Below are 14510 nucleotides of genomic sequence, written 5' to 3'. Positions count from 1 at the left end.
CACTCAGTTAAAGCGAACGAGGATGCACCATATACCTCACTTCACAGTGAAGTATACAAGACCCGCCTCCTGCAGCAAGTACCCTGCCGCGGTAGTATGGTCAGGGCGCTCGACCCTTGTGCATCAGGATCGAGCCGGGCGTATGTTTCTCGATAGAGGCGAAAAGCTATCGGCACCTGTGTGCTGTGCGCTGACGTCAGTACACGTTAAACAGCCCCGGGTAGTCGAAACCTCTACAGCCTTGCACTACGGCGTCTCTCATAGCCCGAGTCGCTTTGGGGCGTTAGACACCACAAACCAAACATCGTGCAAGTGTAGATACTGAAAAATGCCTCCCAGACCCCAAGAATGCCGTGCTTGGGACAAATACACTGAAATGGTAGCTGAAGCGGGGTTGGCGCGATACATAAGCAGTGCTTTGCAAAATTTTAATATCAACGACATTTGAGTATCATTGCTGGACCAGGAGATCACGTGTCAAGCGCTGCCTGCACTATACTGCCCACGTTCTACGCTGCTACTAGGTGCAGGCAGTGTCTTGCGTTAGCTTCGTTCTTCCATGGGTAGGAACGTATCACGTCGACAAACGATTGACGCAAGCAGATTTGTGATGACGCGTCGCTGATGCACAGCTGGCTGGACCTCCTTGGATGACGGCACGGATGTTGATGCTCGCATCACATAGCCATGAACTGTATGAAAGCCCATTTTAGGCGATGTACGGACCACTTCCTTACTGTCAGCAATGTGATGAAGATGATGACGATGAGCAGCACCTACCAAGAGTCGCTTTTGTTTAGTTATTTGGTGTTAAAAACCAGCTTGTTGGCGGCAAGGATCTCGGGCAGGAGCAGATGACACCGTTGGATAGCCTCTAAAGCGCTGCGTTGATTAGGTGTGCATTGGAAAAGGAAATCAAATAAAATAAATGTCGCTTTTACCTGAATTTTTATTTTGACAAGCCTTGTTACTGTACGAACTTCGGATACAACGAATGCAATCGGTTCGTTAATAGTTTAATAGTAGGTTCGACTCATTATCAAGGATATAAGTCGCTTTCGGCTTATCGCTGTTAAAATACTAGCCACTACTAACACTAGTCACTTCTTTGTTGATTTTCCAGCATCCAAAAAAAAAAAAAAAAAAAACGTGCTCTTTCCTTCATAGTCGCGAGCGATGACGCGCTGATGCATGCATCACCCGTGCGACATATGCATTGCCTCGACGACTTACCTAAATTTCTGGTGGTACAGTTTTGATTTAAGGCTGTTTTTAGCAGTTGAGAACACATCCAACTTTCCCAGAAAGCATCAACGGTCATTCCAACGTCGCAGAATAGAATTCTGGCTTTTGCAACTGAGGGTGCCATCCAATGAGAAAACGATGAGAATGAAAAAACGCCTGTGCGTTGTGCTATATATATGCGCCAGTGCCACTTAACCAAACCCAGGGGGTCTAAATTCATCCGGTGTCTCATGTCTCATGTGTCGTTTAGAAACGTGATTAGAAGTGACTTCTATTAGCATTTGAGTCCAAACCCCCACAGGAGCAGTGAACATCTCCTGCGCAATGAGGCAAAGTTAATAAATGTGCGATCACGCACAAACTCTCAAGTTTGCACTCACATGAATACATGCGCACGTAAGCGAACAATTAGTGCCTGCAGGTGCGGTCCCTCCAGCACATAGAAGCCCACGCATAAAAGCATGCATGCACGCACATGCGGGAACGCATGTACATATGGAAGCGCGCACGCACGCACGCACGCCAAATGATTTTCGTTTTAGTCACAAGATGGACCCGTGACGGTATCATTAAAGGTCGAGGGAACTTTAAAATATGGGGAAATGGTTTCTTCTCATATGGAGAAACTATAGCGCATTCTATTTCGCGACCATATAATCTTACAAGGTGCCATGACGGCTTCAATTGGCGGTGGAGACAAAAATCTTTTGTCTTTAGGACTTTTGACCAAAACTGCATATACGTGCTCACCGTCGCACAGAGCGCGTTTGTCCGGTCCTTTGTTTATTAAAAAGGTTAACTGCGTCCAGACACATGGAAAATATTATTTGATATTAAAGCAACGGTCAATTAAAGGTCTAAAATTATATGCAGGGTAATAGATCTCCTGGCCACTGAGCAGAATACTGCTATTTTCCTATCTCTTATAGCCGAAGGAGCGACATAGACACGAGAAAGTGTGCTTTCCGAAGGGCTCCGACAATCTTGTCGACAGCCTGGGAGGTTTGGTTTGGTTTGTGGGGTTTAACGTCCCAAAGCGACTCAGGCTATGAGAGACGCCGTAGTGGAAGACTCCGGAAATTTCGACCACCTGGGGTTCTTTAACGTGCACTGACATCGCACAGCACACGGCGCCTTGCTTTTCGCCTCCATCGAAAAGTGGCCTGGGAGGCACGCAGAAATGTTACATACAACCAGCCATGCCAATCAATAAAAATTAGCCCCTCTCATAGTAAAGTTCAGCTTGGTTTAAGAGGCAGAACGTCCCAAAGCGACTCAGGCTATGAGAGACGCCGCAGAGGAGGGCTCTAGAAGTATCTATCATCTGGGGCTTTTTAACGCGCATGACATCGCGCAGCGCACGAGCGCCTCGTTTTTTGCCTCCATCTAAAAGCGGCCGCCGCGCCCGGAATTCGATCCCGCTTCCTTGGGTACAGCCGTCGAGCTCCCTAATTACTGCGCCGCCGCTGCGGGGCCCTCTGATAGTGTCTTCTAAAAGTCCTCATTTCGGCTTATGCTTAGCATCTGAGGTACGGTATAGTTGTGGAGAATTAGCTGCCTTAGATCTTGTCTGTGTGGGAATTTCCCGGTACATTTCTCTCATAGCTTCTTTGCTACGATACTCGATGGGGCAGAGTGCGAACTAGATGTTCTTTATTGGGGAGGGCTATCGTTACAACGCAAGAATGCGTGTAGGCACGTAAACACTGCGTTCCTAACTATCAGCTAGCGTGCTGCAGACAGCGTCTCGGATGCCGATGATTCGTCATGAGGCTCCGTGCGCTGCAGTTTGGTGAGCGCGCGTGGCGCCATCTAGTTAAAAGAAGGGGCGAAAGTGGGACGCTACTCTCTCTTTCAGTTTGCAGTCAGAGAGGCGAGTGGCAAGGTGTTTCCACCGAAGGCGAAAATAAAATCATCTAATTATGGGTGGCTCGACCTATTGCGGTGTTTACCAATGCCATAACAGCTATAAAAACACTGCAGGAAGGTGCCGAAGATAAAATTTTATCGTTTTCCTTGTAGATCCTTCGAAACCGAAAAGAGGGAGCGGTGGATTCAGGCAGTGCATTTGCATATTTATTTGTATCCTCAAAAGCTAAGCCCCTTTCTGAACCAATAAAAGAAACAAAGAGATTGGTTTGTACATTTGTAGGTATATTTATTTCTTTCATTACCAACATCACAAAATTACCTCGGAAGTCAAAATACCTTAGATAAGAAAATAGAACCAAAATGTTTCATGAGGAGACGGTGCCGTTGGATGGTGGTAATAGTGTAGTAAAGAAAACTAAGAAAAAGAAACGGAAAAGGATGTTGCTTGTCGCGGCAATTGTTCTCAATGTATGAAGCACCCGAGCTGCGGCCGACAAAAAAAAAAAAAAAGAACGACAGGAAGAGGATAGCGCGGAGAAATACACGGCAGTGATAGCATGACAAAACGGAGGAGCTTTGTACATTATTTACAAAATATGAAAGCGATTGGGAATTCATTTAATTCATCCTTTGAGGACGGCTAAAATTAATGTCCTCTAACTTTGTTACACACTCAGAAAGGAACGCTTTCTCTTTTTTAATGGTTACAGCTGTGCTTCTTTGAGCACAATACACATAAAGCAAAGCACTGTCAATTCTCAGGACATAGAGAATCATCATTACTTGCATTCAGTAAGAATGCGTTTACGCAACTGTGATGGGCCATTCACATATAGTGGATATATGGTACATAGCTGATTTCATTGTCTGGATCAATCAGGCACTTGTTCCTCAAACTGTAAGGACACTTAATCTCAATCAGCTGAAATGTGCTGCCCGATGTTACAATGCCGTCTGCAGCTGCCTTCAGAGGCAGGCGCCTCCTTACGGCACATCCACATTTGCGAGTCGCTTACGTGCCGCAGGGCAGAAGCGTGAAAAATGGGACGAAATCAGTCATGCTGAAGAAGTAGGGCGCGAGACAACCACCTTCATCCTCTATTTTACTCATAAAGTAGATCTGATGTTTGGCCTAGTTGGTACATTTTGGTCCAAAAATAATACGGCGCGACGGACGAGGACTAAGAAGGCACACAACCAACGACAGGAATAGCGCTACTAATAACTGAATTTTATTTCGCATCAAACTTTTTTTTTTTTGTAGCCAACCAAGCCGTGTCACACATGCAATCACACATCTATCGCATTCTCATGGAGCAATAGCTGACGCAGTATTTCAGAGCAGATCAAGTTTTGAATTACTGATAAAGGGTTGGTAGTCAAACACTGAGCCCTTTCAACACCTCTACCCGGGTTATCTTGCAGTCGACTGGAAACATTCCTGAGCTTTAGGCAGAAGGAGGAACTTGCTTCCTTTCGCTTCTTCAAATAATGCGAGAGTGTTCTTGGGGAACAAGATCTTTTGATGAAAAAAAAAAAAAAAAAAACATGCTTGCGAAGAAGCTGGCACGGATTTTGGCAGGGGGTCAATTTCAGTCGCTGTACAGCACATATTAAATGATCTGTAAATTTAGCTGTAAGCTGTAAATTTTGTTTACTTCAAGGGAAATGTCGTAGTCAACACTTCGTTTGCGCGACGCACTTGCCAGTGATATCAGACGGCCACGTCGCGGCGTTTGCTTCCTCTTGACCGCCATACACGTGGTTGCTCGTACAAAACCGTCGTGCAGTTTTCAAGCTCAATATACCTCCAGGTGGTTTTCAATGCAATTAAATCCACATAAAAGCAAAAGCTTACTCGCAGCGGTACCATTTCCGCAACGATGTCACTGGGCGTCTGCTATGCGGACGGGGTGACGGAAACGTAATCGCCATCCAGTTTTTTGTCAAGAAAGGGCTTGTGCAAAGGAAGTGCTTTATGAAATTTGGCTGTTCGTGATCAGAAATAGCGCCATAGACCAGTGGCCTAAGTCGCAAGGGGGGAGAGACATAGGTTCATAACCTCCCCCCCCCCCCCCCCCCTCCCCCTCTTGCTTAGAGAGCCCCCTTAGCACATGTCACACCTGCGGCTCCGCATCACTGGCAGAGAGTTCCGCATACTAGACGTATACATTCGTCATGATTTCTGCCACACCTGCGCGTAGAGGCTCGTGCTGTGACCACAAATCTACTGGTGTTGTATTAGAAAGGTTAGACAAAAGAAGTGTTGACCGAGTTGTTGCATACTGAAGGGAATAACAACGCAGAAAGGTTGGGGTTACGGTACGCGAATGTGAGTATAGATGGTGGCAGCAGGAATGGACTGTTCTTTATTGTGAGTGAATGTGTGCATGCATGATGACTTCTGGAGTGGACTATGTCATTCTGTGAGTGAATGTGAACATAGGTGGTGACTACTAGACTTACTTCTTATGCTGTGAGGGCATATGTTCAGCTGTCGCATGTGGGCTCCCAGGTGCCATTCGTTTAGCGATCACATCGCCTACGAGCTAAGCAGATATTATTCTCGCATTAGACGCGTGCTAATTGATCCTTCCCTTCGGCGTCGAGAGTTTCGAGGCGACTCACAAACTGGCCGGGCTTCCTGTAATGCGTGTACTCTACACACGGTCGAAAACAACGCCGGCTTCTCCATGGAGCTAACTATACTCGGCAGAATCATTCCTACATGCAGGCGCCAGCATACCCACCACGAAATCACTTATTGTTTCTCAGCAAGCTAGATATTATTTGAAATGCATTTAGCAGCCGAAAAAATTGTGCTCACATAAGAATACAGAGGAAAGAAAGGAAACAGACGCGAGTGAAAAAAAAAAACAACAACAACCAAAGATAAACGGGGAATAAGCTCTTGCTTGAAAGCATATTGCAAGTTTGCAACCACTTCAACTGAGTTTTACTACACACATTTATAGATCCATCGTAATCACGCCTGAAACCTGACAAACAAAAGTGCATAAAACACCAGTATGCTGGCCAGTGGCTGGCTTCAATGAGTTCTTATATCCCGATTGAAATATGTACTACGCACACCCTGCACCTGGCAGTCATATATTCCACTCATGAATAACGCGTCCAGTACTGCAGCTGCTGACGCTGTCTTTCTCCAAAAACATACTCATGGCGGCTGGCAGCCCCTCGCATTTTTTTTCTTCAAGCAAATGATATCTACTCATACCCGTTATAGTATGTTTGGCCAGCAGCTGCTCGCCATGTGCCTGTATATACCTCGCTGTGCACCACTTCCGTCACATTCTGGAAGGTCGTGTTTGCACTATATTTACCAACTAATTGTCCTTGACATATGCCTTATACCACTCCTGCAACTCTGCAGGACGTTCGTCAGCTTAAGTACGTGCCGGAATATACCACCGGCATCCAGCACATCATCTGAAGCACCAACACTCCCGCTTACGTGGTGGTGTCACTGTGGGTTATCTATGGAGGAAAAAAAAAAGAAAAACTCAGGAGAGCATTACGTCACGTGGCCAACCTTCGCAAGCCAAGCGCTCCAGAAGTCAGTCCTTCTCCAATTTTTTTCTTATTTTGTATTTTGCTGTTCCAAGTATGGGCCCTGATATTTTGGAGTTGGTATTTGTTAGCGCACGCGTCTGTGGGGCACAAGGAGCGGACGTCTGCTGCGACAAGCAAGGCAATTATTTTTTTGTTGCGCCGGTCCGCGCATGCGCTCTCGCAGCGATATCAGCGCTCGCTATCACTCGTTCCTTTATACTTTTTATCACTACCGTATTATCCCGAGCCATCGCCCACCCTTCATCGATCGAAATTTATGGAAAACGTCAGGTGGATGATGTCTCGATGAGCAAAAAAAAAAAAAGAAGGAGCTTGAAAATATGCATTTATTTTGCGTCAAGCACAGTATGATAAAAGTTAGCGTCAACTTTAATCAGGTGATGTTATCTTGCGTAAACTTATCCCTTTTGAAAGCAAGCGCTATCGGTTGCACGCAACTGCGGCCAGTTTTGCTCCACCATGGTCCGCTCCATTATGCACAGATCGTGCGGGAGTGAGATTGCGACGTCTGCATTGGCGCTGCACATCACGTTACAGGCGACCTCCTGTTCCGTATTGAGCTCGGACTTCATTGCGCTCGCAAACAAACGAAACTTCGGAGGGATTGGTAAACAAAAAAGGCTTGTTTCTGAAAGCTCTTTCTCTTCTTCTCGACCTTTTTAAACATGGCACATACCCACATGAAGAATTGGACAAGGTCTAGTGGTATATATTGTTACGGCGTGAGAGAAGAGGAAGCGGGGGGTAAGCGCGTGGTTAGGGGATGAGAAAGAGAAGAATGGTTGGTCGACGCTGGTGCTTGTGTCGGTCCTTAGGCGCCATCCTGCACCGTAATATTTTGGTGGCAGCGGTGGGATGCGTTCACTCCCGCCGAGCGTGAGACTGACGATCAATCTCCGCAACCGTGGCTCTAATACCAGGTACTGTGTGCTCGTCGGCTGGGTCCCTGGGAAAGCCCCCGGGACCTCGCGGCAGATATCCAGCAGTTGGCTGCCGGGAGCGCCTCAGAACGCCGTGGCCCTGATCGGCACCGAGGGTTTTCTCGACGCCATCGGGGATTCCGAGGTCCGGCGCGAGGTATGCGTCGGGCGCCCTGACTCGATCATCCCCGCTTTGAGCCTCACTATCCAGGTGACCGGCAAGTGATGCAATCGGGGCCCCGATTAAGAGGCCCACTTTCAGAGCATTACAGAGGCAGTTGGCCGAGAGGGAGCGCAACCTGGAAGATGAGCGCCAGCGCTCCCTCTGGCACGCCGCCAAGGTGAAGGAACTGAGCAAGGCGCATCAAGTGGAGCTGGAGGAACACCGGCGTAGTCTGGACGTTCTGGAGCGGCGCTATGAGGAGAAGACTCATCTGACCGAGGAGTGGCGCGCCCGCCTGTCCGAGGCCATCGATACCCACAGCCACGAGGTGAGTGAGCTATCATGCAAGAAGGCGGACGCCGCGGAGGGGGCAAGCAGCGGCTTGAACAGGTACATACGGCTGCTGTGGTGGAGCTGCGTCGCGAGCTGGATGACCAACGGACCAAGAACAGAGACCTACATGTCAAGAACAGAGAGGTGGAAAAGGCCGCAGGTATATGAACGAAAGCCGAAGCCGAAGCCCAAGCCAATGAGTTGAGTGTGGAGCTGGGGATCCTCAAGACTAGGTATGCGAAGGGAATTCAGAGCTTGGAAGAAAGGTTGTTAGCTGAGTGTGAGTGCAAGAAGCGGGAGCTACTGGAGCGTTTGTTACCTACAGTCAAGGTGGATGATCTGGCCTACTCGGAGTGTGGCTGGCGTCCTTTGAGCGGGAGCTGCGAGAATTGCTCAAGAAGCAGCAGCTGCAGCATGGTATAGGTGACCACCTCGAACAGGAGAAGAACGGTCCTTCCGCTGCGGATGGGAAGCGCCTGCGGCAGCTCACCGAGACCAACACTCGGCTCGACATAGAGGTGTCTACCGAGCGAAGCGTCGAACGCATTGAGGTGCTCAAGTTGAAGGCTGGGATTGCGGTTTTGGTTTTTGCCGTCGTGGCTGCGAGGAAAGTTTCACATGCGATGACATATACCTGGCGCTCAATGAAGATGCCGGGCAGAAAGAACCACCTCTGAACGTACACAGGTGGAAACTTTTGCAATTGAGCTACAAGAGTCCAGGAAATCGGAAGGAGTCGATGAAGGTACCAAGAGGGAGGCGAAGGCCGCGGAGGGCAGCAGCGACGAGGATGAGCAGAGAGATGAGAACTTGAAGGTGGTAGAAAGGGCTGATGATTCCTCGTCAAGCAAGGAAGGCGAAAAGGAGGTTGAGGGCAAGCCTAAAGAGCCAAAGTTCGAGCCAGATATGGCTTCCACGCTAACCTAAGTGGGAATTACGGTTATCGGGGTGAGCGTCCAGCTGAACGTATTAAGGCTCAACTCATCCAACTTCGACCAGGCATGAAAGAAGAGGAAGCGCGTGGTTAGGGAATGAGGAAGAAGAGCAGAACGGCTGGTCGGCGGCTTGTCGGCGCTGGTGCCTGTGTCGGTCCTTAGGTGTCATCTCGCACCATATATATATATATATATATATATATATATATATATATATATATATATATATATATATATATATATATATATATATATATATATATATATATATATATATATATATATATATATATATATATATATATATATATATATGTATATATATATGTATATATATATGTATATATGGTTGGTTGGTTTGTGGGGTTTAACGTCCTGAAGCGACTCAGGCTATGCGAGACGCTGCAGTGGAGGATCCGGAAATTTTGACCACCTAGGTTCGTTTAACGTGCACCGACATCGCACAGCACACGGGCGCCTAGCTTTTCGCCTCCACCGAAAAGCGGCCGCCGAGGCCGGGATTCGATTCCGCGTCCTTGGGCACAGTAGTCTATCGCCCTATCCACTGCGCCACCCCGGCGGGGCAGGAATAAGCTAAATAGCTGACGATATTACTGTGGGTCACTTCAGGGAACACATCAACGTCGGCCGTTGTGTCGACTCACGGTCGTAGCATATCTGGATCCGTACCGCCGCACATTTGCAATTCATAGCGCACGCGCGCCGATCCAATTAGTTCAGGGAGCTTGCACATAACGGCTCATTCCTCTGAACTCTGAAGAGGAGGCATATCGATCAAAAGAACACGCAAATATCGCCCAAAGCGCCTGTACAGTGGTCCGGCGTAACGCAGCTACCAGCGCGAAACACAGACGGTCAGACGAATGGTCTGGCACTGGTTCACCAGCATGGCCGCTCGCGTTGGGCGAGGGCAGAAGTTACCTCCCGTGCAAGACATGTATACCTAGTGTCGTAACCGCGCGCCTTTCTTTTTCAAATTTTGCACCACAATGCGCAATTTGAGGCAGATTCTCAGGTATTTTGATTTTGCGATATGCTGAGGTTAAGAATTTGTGAGACATGCCAATATATAGAGTAGGTTAGAACCTTTTCTACATATTTTACTACACATAACCATACTATCGTCGCCGAAATCGTGCTAGCTTCTGCATCATGAATAATACAAACCGTTGACTCGCACCACTACCCCGGTCGCATTCGCACAGATCGTCGCATAGAACCTAATTGTTAGTGGCCGGTCTTAAGTAGTACGATTTCAGAGCATACTTAGATGACGGTGAATAAATCGGGCATCCACACCATCCGCAGCGTTGTGAAAGATAAGATACAGCAGCTTAACCGGCAACGCCATTTCTTGCTAGCTGCAGAACCGAATCAGGAAAATATATAACGCAAGCGTAGTAAAAAACAAACCTGATTTTCATACACTACCTCTGTGCGAAAGATCACTGAGAACAGTCTAGTCACGCAGGTATTGAAAACATTCTAGACTTCCTTTCAGCGATACCACGGCTATTACTTTCCGCGAAAGTAGGCTTAACGCTCAAAGTGTTCATACGACTGGAAAATATGCATGCACGAAGAGCGCGGCAATGTGCATAACACACAATGAAAGTAATCTTTACCTTTGAAGAAGCTGTTATCTCGTAATCTTTCCGTAATATGAGTTGCAGCCACTAGCGCTGTTGGGCATCGTCTCTCGGGAACGAGAAAACTTGAAGCTTCGTCGCTTCGTTCGCAGTTACCTCGGCTGTTCAGCACGCTTGACATGCCGATAGCGGCAACACCGTGCACGTTGTTCAGCTGCAGAAACGCACGTAAAGTAGACCAGGAACGCAAAAATTAGGGGATATTTAAGCTTCAACGTTTGACGCGGTAGCAAACGCTCATGACGTTTTTTTTTTTTAAATTTTAATTATATATTTTTTTTTATTTGCTTGGTTTTTCTCTTGTAGCCTGCCGGGCAATCACGTCACTCGGACGCCGCTTCTTGAAACTTCATGCGTCCCACTGCGAGTTCAACGGAAGGCGTTGCACTACGGCAGTTATCGCCATGAGACGCCTACCGGAAATGACGTTGCTCATATGACAACAGCTAACGCACAGACCTGCTTTTAGGTATTGATATAGTACACGGGCGCTTTGCTTTTCGCAGCCATCGAAACGCGGCCGCCGAGGCTAGGATTCGATCCCGGGTCCTTAGGTTAAGGAGTCGAGCGCCCTCTCTGTTACCGCTGAGGAGCGAGGTACGGAAAATAAATTCCTTTCTCTATACTGCATGTGAACGTGGCGGTTACAATTCTGAGTGCGAGTCAATTTGCCCTGATGGATGAGCTGAACCTGCTGCAGGAATGAATTACCTCGCAACTTCCTTAACGCTGGTGGTGGTAAAACATTTATTGTGGGTACTAGGGTACATTACAAGGGTTGAGGTGGTTCCTGATCCCGGCTGGTGTCTGTCAGGCCGTGCCTGGCAGCGACCGCTTCAGCCCAGTCAACCAGCATCTTTTGCGCTGCTGGGTCCGAGCTGGAGACCTCGATCTCCCAACCTTCCTGGTCCATGAGGCCCCATTGGGGCGGTGGCTTCAAATCGTCACATAGAAACATTATGTGATTGAAGGTGGCTCTAGGTGCGCCACATAGAGAGCATGTGGGGTCGTACTGGCCCGGGTGTGCCAAGGCCAACCAAGCTGGGGAGGGAAAGGTTTTGGCTTGTAGCTGTCGCCAGATTGTTAGGGTTTTGAGAGAGAGGTGTGAGGTGGGGGATATAAGATTCGTTCTCGGTAGTGAAGTGTTATGTCATGATAGGTGAGAAGTCTGTCCCGCGTGCTTCCCCAGTCTTCGGTATGCCCCGCTCGGTTGACGTGCGCTCGAGCAGTTGAATGGGCTGCCTCGTTACCGGGGTTCCCTGCATGGCCTGGTACCCAGACGATGTGAATGGGTCGGGGAGCTGTGGAACCAGAGGTTAAGATTTGATGGGCGATTGGGTGTATTTTCCCTCTTGCGAAATTTTGAATGGCCGTTTTAGAATCGCTGAAAATGAGTGTGGCAGTGGAAGAGGAGATTGCTAGCGCTATGGCTGCCTCTTCGGCTTCGGTCGACGTTTTTGCTTTGACAGAGGCAGAAACTAAGTTAACTGAAGTTATAAGAAATCACACTGATGACATATGCCATGGGGTGACTGTATTCTTCTGCGTCTGCGTAGGCCGCTTCGGTGTCAGTCGCGTGTGCTTTGTGTAACGCCTTGGCTCGAGCTTCTCGTCGTGCCTTGTGGTGAGCAGGGTGCATATTTTTAGGTCGGGGTTGTACGGTAAGGTTGTCGCGGATGTGTTGGGGGACTAGGTGGCTGTTAAGTTTTCAATGGGTGGACCAATTGATTGGGGTTTTAGCGCTGCGAGAATGAACCTGTCCGTCTCTGTGGAGGAAAGTCTGTTGATCTGGGCAGTACGATGAGCTTCCACTAGTTCTTGGATTGTGTTGTGCACTCCCATATTTAGGAGGCGTGTGGTAGGAGTATGTTTCGGGAGGTGAAGTGCTGTTTTGTATGCCTGACGAATGAGTGCGTCCACTGTCTCAGTTTCTGCCTTTGTAAGATAGGAGGAGGAGGAAAAAACTTTAAGAATGTCCTGGGTCAGGGTCACCAAGGCCAACTGATCTTGCAGCTGGTCCGAGGCTAACCAAGCCCGCCACGTTGGGGGAGGAGGGTGTGGAAAGTGAGGAGATTGGAGGGCGACAGGGCAAGAAAAGATGCAATACTCCAAGTTTGCATAGTGTTCTGGGCAATTTGGGCATGCAGGGGAATGTATGATTATGTATAGAAAAGATCGGGCAGGAGTAATCAGTGTGTTTAGTTGTATGCGTCTAAGAATGCGGATTTGCGTGGTAGTGAGAGATTTATCAGGAAGAGGAAGTGTACGGAGAGTTTCTCTAATGTTGTCGTAGTGAACGTTGATTTCTTTTTTGTAGTGAAGAGTAGTGTCCCACGTTGGTGGATAAGGCCAGGGAATCCCAGGCGCCCGGTGTTGAAGTTCGCGGGCGAGGCGATGCACTACCTCATTGCCTGGGATTTCAGCGTGACCAGGAATCCACCTCAGTGTTGCAGTGTGGGGACGTAGTTTGGTAAGAGCTCTGTGTAGATCATCGTGTAGTTCTTCAGGAATGCGACCCGTGTGAATGGTGCGTATAGCTTGTATTGAATCACTGTATATGGTATATCCTGAAGGGTTAGGGGTGCTTGTGCGAGGTCTTGAATACTGGTAACTATTGGTAGGGTCTCGAGAGTCGCTGTAGGAGGAGGATCTATGTAAGGACCGAGGGTATGCGTCACTACATCGCTACAGCTCTAAATTGAGTAAGCAGCCGCTCCGACGTTAGTTCGTGATGCATCTGTGTAGATGATCGTGGAATCTGTTGGGTGAACATGGTTGGAAACGCGAGCGGAACGCCTGCCTGTGTTAGTGTCGGGTGCAACGTTTTTTCGAATGGGGATTATTCTGAGGTTATCCGGGAGCGAAGAAGAAAGGGTAATTATAGGGAGGTCTATAGGTTTGAGTGCAACCTGCTGTAGTATTCAATGTCCTTGTGTAGCGATCGTGGAGAACCACGCATCCCTCCGAAACGCCGCGCGCCGCGGAGGATGAAGGGGACAAAAGTATTCCTTCTCTTCCGGGGTTGAGTAACCCAAACGGGTTGCTCGATAGCGCCGCGTTTCCCTCTTCCCTCGCCGGGCGCAGGAGCGCACCGCTAGGCGTCGCAGACGCGACGCTCATTGGCCGAAAAAGGACAAAGGGCAAGATGCGCCGAGATCGGCGGGAACCGGCTACCGCCGAGGAGAGACGACAGCGAGCCGCGACAACGGAAGGACGCAAGGTAAATACCTCCCCGCTATACTTCTTTGTTGTCGCCATCTTGCCCTTCGAAGTGTCAGGCCCCATCCAAAAGGATAGGGTCTCCAGCAAGACCTTCACCAGCGTTCTTTTTGGGAAGACCCAATAAACATCTGGTTCCGGGCAAAGTCCTGTTCTGTGTTGTGTCGTATTTTGCATTACTACTTTGCGGCCGTGAGAACGGCTGCACGTGGTGTGTGATCGCGGGAGCTCTGTGTTTGCGGCCTAGACCTCAGAAGAGGCTCGACGGCTTAATAAGAACCCCCACACTTGTTTGGTGCTAGAAAGACGTGCCATTTGCCGGTCGCGATGTTGTTGTATGAGGTCTCCCAGGGGCAAGAACAGCCCCGTAGAGTATAGGAGCTCCGTGGACGAATTTACAGGGACGTTAAGGGCGGCCTTGTGCAATATGTGAAGCGCAACCTCAATCTGATGTCTTTGGCGACAAGTTAGTGTAAGGTAAGGAATCGTATATAAAATTTTGCTAAGTGCTAATGCGTGGACAAGCTGCCTGACTTGACCCTCGCGTAGCCCGGCGTGC

Source organism: Amblyomma maculatum, chromosome 6, assembly GCF_055883805.1.
Source record: "Amblyomma maculatum isolate TAMU_Amacu chromosome 6, ASM5588380v1, whole genome shotgun sequence".
Taxonomy (NCBI): Eukaryota; Metazoa; Arthropoda; class Arachnida; order Ixodida; family Ixodidae; genus Amblyomma; species Amblyomma maculatum.
Note: the sequence above shows the minus strand (reverse complement) of the source record.